The 7,753-nt window shown below is 40.6% G+C and overlaps 1 pseudogene; it reads left to right on the top strand.

Annotated features, from left to right (window-relative positions):
- The first annotated feature begins 1,371 nt into the window (after positions 1-1,371).
- On the top strand, positions 1,372-1,752 carry LOC102845503 (annotated as a pseudogene).
- Positions 1,753-7,753: the final 6,001 nt, after the last annotated feature.

Genomic DNA, 7,753 nt, shown 5'->3' with positions numbered 1-7,753 from the left:
CTTATTGCTATAAATTGACCTCTGATTATTGCTTTGGCTATTCCCTAGAGGGTTTGGTAAATTGTGTTTTCATTGACATTTGTTTGAAGAATTTTTTAATTTCCTTTTTTATTTCTTCTAGTACCCAGTCATGTTCAAGCAAGGTGTTGTTCAGCTTCCAAATACATAATTTTTTCTCCTTTATCTTCTTGTTATTAACTTTTAATTCTGTAGCATTGTGGTCTGAGAAGATGTTCTGTATTATTTCCATATTTTTAAATTTATTGATGCTTGCCTTGTGGCCTAAAATGGGATTTATTCTGGAGTATGTCCCATGCACTTAGGAGAAGAAGGTATACTGTGCTTTTTGTTAGTGCATTAGCCTATAAATATCTATGAGATCAAGTTGGTTTATTGTATGGTTTAAATCTCCAGCATCTTTGAGTTTCTTTTTGGTCATTCTAGCTTTTCTTGAGAGTGATGTATTGAAATCTCCAGCTACTATAGTAGTGTTGTCTATTTCCTTTTTCAGTTTTGTTAATGTTTGTTTTATATATTTTGCAGGTCTTTCATTTGGTGCATAGATATTTATTATTGTATGTCTTCTTGTTCTATTGACCCTTTAAGCATTATGTAGAGACCTTCCTTGTCTTTTGTGATGGTTTTTGCATTGAATTTTATTTTATCAGAGATTAATACTGTTACTCCTGCTTTTTTCTGGTTGCCATTTGCTTGGTATATTTTTTCCTACCCTTTTATTTTTAGTCTTTCTTTATCTTCATTTTTCACATGTCTCTCTTATAGACAGCATATTGATGGATTTTGGGGTTTTTATCCATTCTGCTCCTCTTTTTCTTCTCAGTGGTGCATTTAAACCATTCACATTCAGTGTGATTATTGAGAAGCAGGGTTTTATTGATACCATTTTGTTGAGTTGTTTTTGGTGTTGTTGCTATTTCCTTTGGTCCATCCTGCTGTCTGTGTCACTTCTGTTAGAAGGATGTCTCTCAGTGTTTCCTGCAACACTGGTCTTGTTTTTACAAACTCCCTTAGATTCTGTTTTTCTTGGAATATCTTGATCTCTCCTTCGTATTTGATGGACAGTTTTTCTGTGTACAGTACTCTTGGTTGACAGTTATTCTTGGAATATCTTGATCTCTCCTTCATATTTGATGGACAGTTTTTCTGTGTACAGTACTCTTGGTTGACAGTTCTGTTCTTTGAGTGTTTGATATATGCCACTGCACTGTCTTCTTGCTCGCGTGGTTTCTGCTAAGAAATCAGCACTTAATCTTACGTCCTTTCCCTAGTAGTTTACTCTTTGTTTCTCCTTCACTGCTTTAAGAATTCTATCCTTGTTTTTCTGCTCACTGAACTTTTGTTGGCCTAACCATGCCTGAACCAGCCAAGTCTTCCCCCACCCCAAGAAGGGCTCCAAGAAGGCCGTGACCAAGGCGCAGAAGAAGGATGACAAGAAGCGCAAGCGCAGCCGCAAGGAGAGCTACTCCCTGTACGTGTACAAGGTGCTGAAGCAGGTCCACCCCCGACACCACCATCTCCTCTAAGGCCATGGGCATCATGAACTCCTTCGTCAAGGACATCTTCGAGCGCATCGCCGGCAAGGCGTCCCACCTGGCGCATTACAACAAGTGCTCCACCATCACATCCCAGGAGATCCAGACGGCCGTGCGCCTACTGCTGCCCGGGGAGCTGGCCAAGCATGCCGTGTCCGAGGGCACCAAGGCCATCACCAAGTACACCAGCGGCAAGTAAACTTGCTAAACTAGTGCCTTATCTCCTATCCCAACCCAAAGGCTCTTTTAAGAGAAAAAAAAAAAAAAGAAAAAAAAACTCTATCCTTGGCCCTTTGCCACATTAACTGCGAGAATGAAGACCATTCTCAGCAACCAGACTGTCGACATTCCAGAGAATGTCGACATTACTCTGAAGGGCCACACAGTTATCATGAAAGGCCCGCAGGGAACCTCTCAGAGAGACTTCAATCACATCAATGTAGAGCTCAGTCTCCTCGGAAAGAAAAAGAAGAGGCTTTGTGTTAACAAATGGTGGGAAAACAGGAAGGAACTGGCTACTGTTTGCACCATCTATAGCCATGTACAGAACATGATCAAGGGTGTTACACTGGGCTTTCCTTACCTGATGAGGTCTGTGTACGCTCATTTCCCCATCAACCTTGTGATTCAAGAGAGTGGATCTCTGGTTGAAATTTGAAACTTATTGGGTGAAATATACATTTGGAGAGTTCGAATGAGGCCAGCTGTTGCTTGTTCGGTATCTCAAGACCAGAAAGATGAGTTAATTCTTGAAGGAAATGACATTGAACTTGTATCAAATTCAGATGCTTTGATTCAGCAAGCTACAACAGTTAAAAGCAAGGATATCCAAAAATTTTTGGATGGTATCTATGTCTCTGAAAAAGGAACTGTCCAGCAGGCTGATGAATGATAGCTAGGAGTTTTCCAGCTACAGAAATGAGGCCAGTCAAATCATATGTATCTGATTTCAAAATGCATCTGATTCTTGTAATAAAATTCTATTTGATTTTTTTTACTCTTATTCTTTTTAACTTTTGCTATTTTAGTGAAAGTTTACAGAGTAAACTGGTTTCTTTTCTGAAAAAAAAAAAAGAATTCTATCCTTCTATTTGGTTCTGGCAAATTTGACTATGATATGCCTTGGTGGTTTTTTGAGGGGGTCTATTCTATATGGTGTTCGTTCAGCTTCTTGAATATATATTCTCACATTCTTCATTAAGCCTGGGAATTTTTCTTCTAGCAATTCTTCCACAACTTTTTTGGTGTCTTTACTTGCTTCTTCCTGTTCTGGGATTCCAATGATTCACATGCTATTTCTCTTGATGGTGTCCCACATTATTCTTAGGTTTTCTTCTTTTTCCTTCCTTTTTGATTCTGCTTTTTGCTCTAGCAGATCAGTGGTGACAATTCTATCTTCTATTTTACTGGTTCTGTGTTCCATCTCTTCAGCTCTGTTTTTGTGTCCCTCCATAATTTTGATAGCATCTGAAACATTTGACCTCATATTTTGGATCATTGTTTCTTGTTTTTCCAGAGACTCTAATGCCTCATTTGTTTTATTTGCATTGTTTTGGATTTTTTTTAAAGCTCCTCCTGGTTTTTCCTTGCAGTTTCCTGTAATTTTTCAAGTTTGTCTTTCACCCACTGAAAATATTTGATCATTATCCTTTTAAATTCTGTGTCAGAGAGTTCCATCAGACTTTCTGGCTTGAGGAAATCCATTGATACTGTGTCATTTTTTTGGTGGTGTGATATCTTATTTTAGGCTTCTGTAGGAAAACAGGTAGTCTGCTTCTTTTGTGACATTGCTGTGCTAATTTTTCATGCCTGAGGTGATAGGTGGTTCTTGATCTGGTGTCACTGTTCCAGAAGAACAGTTGAGCATGTGCGCCCATGTGGATGCATGTAGGCTGGGTGCACACATGGATGCATGTAGAGTGGGTGCACACATAGACACACACAAGGGTTTGGGGGGGACACACACACAGACCCACACTGAGGAGGTGCACATATGGTGGGGACCTGAATGTAAAAACACCCCAGGAAGCTTTAGTTTTCCCTTCAAGAACTGTGTCTGCCACCCTAGTGGAGCTCTAGCTGTTTCACTCCCTCCTGCTTAAGGTGAAAGGGTCCCACGATTAGCAGTGGTCTCCCCCCTAAGTACCTTGCTCAAATTCCCATTCTATTTGGTCCTGGTGGGCGAGTCCCACCATGTCTCGCTGCTCCCTGCCAAAGCACACTGTTCCCCACCAAGGCACACTGCTCCCTGCCTAATTATTTTAATAATATTTCTCACTCAAATTCTGTCCTGTGCGCTCGGCTCGCTCTGCGCTCCACTCCTCTTATTTTCACCTTGACCTATCATGGTCATTGCAGCCTTGTCTAGCATGGATGACCTGGGATATTGGGTCCATTGGAGAAGATCATCTAGCAGTGAGTACAGGTTCAGTGAAAGGTAACAGTAAGGCCTAGCAGACAGGACTAGGCCAATTCCTAAAGGTCAGCTTCTGCTTCACTCTTCTCAATCCATGCTCAAATCTTGGTCAGCAGACATTTCATTGAAGATGAAGATACGTGACTGATAAATAGCGCAAACAATGGGGAAATACTTACGTAAGAAAAGATAAGGTATTCAAGAAACAATGTCCATTTCAAGATGAGTTTTTAAATGGTCAAGAAATACCTCAAATTGGCTCCTGTTTAAAAGAATGCACGTAGGGAGAGAAAAATATACATTACAGTGTTCTCAAGTATGTCTGCTTCATAAATAGTTTAAAAAGGCTTATTTAAGAGCCTATTTTGAGCTGGATTCCTGGATAAAAGTAACAATATACCCATTTGGCTCAGCACAGAAAGGATCTATAATTTGCTAGAGAGATAATAGACCTGTAGCACAGATAAAACCAATGCGGTGAAAGTGTGTTTACCATTGGCCCAATTGTAAGTCAGCCTCTCGTAGTCTATTTGCAGTTGACTTGTGGAGGTTGGAGGCAAGCCCAAGACTCAGGAGCTTAACATCAGAAGGATAAATGTGCCGCCTCAGTGTCATGCTAGATTATAGGCAGCCATAGATGGGAAGAGAAAAGAAAGAAAACTCATAAAATAGGTTTGAGTGTAAGGTCAGAGAAGCACCAAGAGTGAGGAGGACATAAATGCCAGAGGATCAATCTTGTAGCCCTCCAAAATCAGCATAAATTGTCAGGCCTTACAAGGTTGATGAAAGGTGAAGTTGCCCAGGCAACTCCAGCTGTTGTAATGATAAGCTGGGCAGGCGGGGGGGAAGGCCAAAGACTGAGTTGTTGGGTTTTTTTTTAAACAAAGTTGCCATCAAGGCGAAGTCATCTCATACCAACCCCATGTGTGTAATGCCTGTGACATTTCAAAAGGACCTTTCTTTCAGGTATCTCCAGTTGAACTTGAATCTCCAATCTTTCAGTTAGTAGTCATACACTTACATCATAGTTTGTACCACTCAAGAATTCCAAAAATTGATTAAAGCAGATGGTCTCAGAAAATGACTAGAACTTTGAGAGATAGATGCCATACTTTCTAATGGAAGTAATATTTTAGTCAGCATTCCTTTTTATTTTTCTGTAAGTACACTTTCTCAATCTTCTTGCTGTTTACTGTAGAGCCTTTGTTACTGTGTTATCATTATTGTTGTTGTTGTTGTTGTTGTTGTTGTTATGTACCATCAAGTAGCCTAAGACTCATAGCGGCCCTATGCACAATAGCTCTGAACCTTGCTCTATCCTGAGCCAGTTTCACCGTCCTGATACACCAACCCCCACTACCCCAGACACTATGTCAATACATTTCCTCTGGGGTCTTCCACTCCTGCACTGTCCCTCCACCCTTCCAAACATGATGTCTTTCCCCAAGGATTGGCAACATGCCCAAAGTATGTGTGAGACATATATAATCCTTGCCTCTAAAAAGCAGGTTGGTTTCACCCTTTCCAGGACAGAACTGTTAGTTCTCTTGGCTGTCCATAGTACGGTCAATACTCTCCTCTACCACCGCAACTCAAAGGCCTTGATTCTCCTTCTAACATCCCTAGTCATTGTTCAGCTTTCTGGCGCATAGCAAGTTATTGTGAAGACCATGGCCTGAATCAGTGTCCAGACTGACACTGTTGCTTTAACACTCCAGAAAGGTTGCTGACAGCTGATTTTCCCAACGTAATTTATCTTTTAAATTCCTAACTGATGATACCAAGAGTGTTGCTTGTGGAGCCAAGAAAGCTGAAATTGTTAAAAATCTCATTCTCCTCTCCATCTGTCATGATGCTGTCAAGTGGCCCAGTGATGAGAATTTTTGTCTTCTTGATGTTGACCTTCAATCCATATTGTAGAGCCTTTAGTATAGATCAAAATAGCAGGTATCCTTTCTTTTGTTTTTAAACACAGGTATCCCTTCATAAGACTAATACATGAACCAAAGGAGCATTACACAGATCTCTTCAAAATCACATGCAAATGTGGCAAAGTAGGTTTCGTTACTCCCATTTTCTAGGAAGAAAATGGAGGTTCAAATAGGTTAAATTACTTACCCAGGCTCAAACAACTGGGATCTGGAGTTCTTGTTATTATATTAACAGAACTTTGATTATAGAGTGTGTTCTTTATATGTTGTGCTGCTAACTGAAAGGTCAGCAGTTGGAATACCTCAGCCATTCTGAGAAAGAAAGATGAGTAAACTCCTTCTGTAAAGATTTACAGACTTGATAAAAGGTTACTATGAGTCAGAATCTACTTAATAACATTAAGTGGTCTATTTACTGCTGGTTTGGTCGCCCTTTGATAATTTAGTAAAATTGTCACCCTTTCCCCACAAGGCTATTTCCGACACCTCTAGTTCCTCAGAGCTTCTCAAAATTGTACTTCCCCTGCCCCCCCCCCCACAATTTTCCACTGAAGATACACACAATCCAAGATGGAGGAAAATTTGGAAAGGTTATTCATGTCTCTCTTAAGGACTTTTCCTGTCTCCCAGCGACTTCCTGTGTCCACAGTTCATTCTAATCCACTGTGCTCTCCATCTCTCAGATTTCAATATGGAAAGATAATACAGAAAAAGGTATCAATTCCTTGACCATAGCAATGTTTAAACTATTGATGATCAAAATATGGCAAAATACTATTGTTCCCGTTTTACAGAAAGAAATGGAAGCTCAAAGAGGTTAAGTGGCTTAACCAGGCTCAAACTACGGGACCAAGTTAGTGTTGTTGTTCCTCTGTTCACAAAGGAGCTCTGTGGTTTCAACTCCTTCATCATCAGGGCCTTTGATTGGGACAATTCTACCAATGAGTGAGAAGTCAATGTCACCTTCAGTCCTTCAATAATCCCCTAGATCTTGTAAATGTTGGAGAACATCTCATCATGGCACTAACTTAGCAGGAGTCCAGAGCTCGAGCACAGCTCTGGGGAGAGGGGAGTAGGCGGAAAGCTAAGCATCACTTTCCAATTTTTAACTCAGAAAAACAAAACTACAAAAGACTACAGAGAAAGGCATGGCCCTCAGAGGTTTGAGGAGAGACAGAAAACGCAGCAATAAACACTAACAATGCCATCCTCCCACAGCCTCCACCTACATCCACCTCTCACAACTGACACAATAACTTCCTACAAGCTGAAAACTATCTCACCAGGATATATATGTTTACAGCCAATTCCTCCTCCTTTTCATCAGGGAAGATTTCTTGTTATTTTCTGTAGGAATCATCTCTTGTCTTTTCCTACAAGTGAGTCAAGAATCTGGCCTCAACCAGTAATTGCCTATTGACTTTCTCCAAGGCGCAAGTCTCTAAATTGTTATAATCTCATTTAATGTTTATTTCCTACATCTTGTTGTTGTTGTTAAGTGCCATTGAGTTGCAGACGACTCATAGTGACCCTATGAATGAAAGACCTGAATGCTTGTATAACTTTCATCGTTTCTCCATGTTCATAGAGTTTCCAGAGGCAAGCTATTTCGGGAGTGGATGCCACTCTTGATTCCAAGCTTGTTTTAATTGGGAAGCTCCACCAAACACTGTCCACCATGGGTAACCATTATCACATTTGACACATCAGTGTCACAGTGTTTACCACCACAGCAACCATGAGTTACCTCTGTACAGCAAGTGGACAGATCAGGGCTATACCACTTAGAAGAATGTTTGACCAGAAACAATTAAAACCAGGCCTGAGGGCTGCAGATTAAAATCACCCACCTT

Source organism: Elephantulus edwardii, unplaced genomic scaffold (assembly GCF_000299155.1).
Source record: "Elephantulus edwardii isolate Elephantulus edwardi_28Jun2011 unplaced genomic scaffold, EleEdw1.0 scaffold00016, whole genome shotgun sequence".
Taxonomy (NCBI): domain Eukaryota; kingdom Metazoa; phylum Chordata; class Mammalia; order Macroscelidea; family Macroscelididae; genus Elephantulus; species Elephantulus edwardii.
The sequence above is the reverse complement of the archived record's forward strand: the minus strand, read 5'-3'. Positions and strand labels throughout refer to the sequence as shown.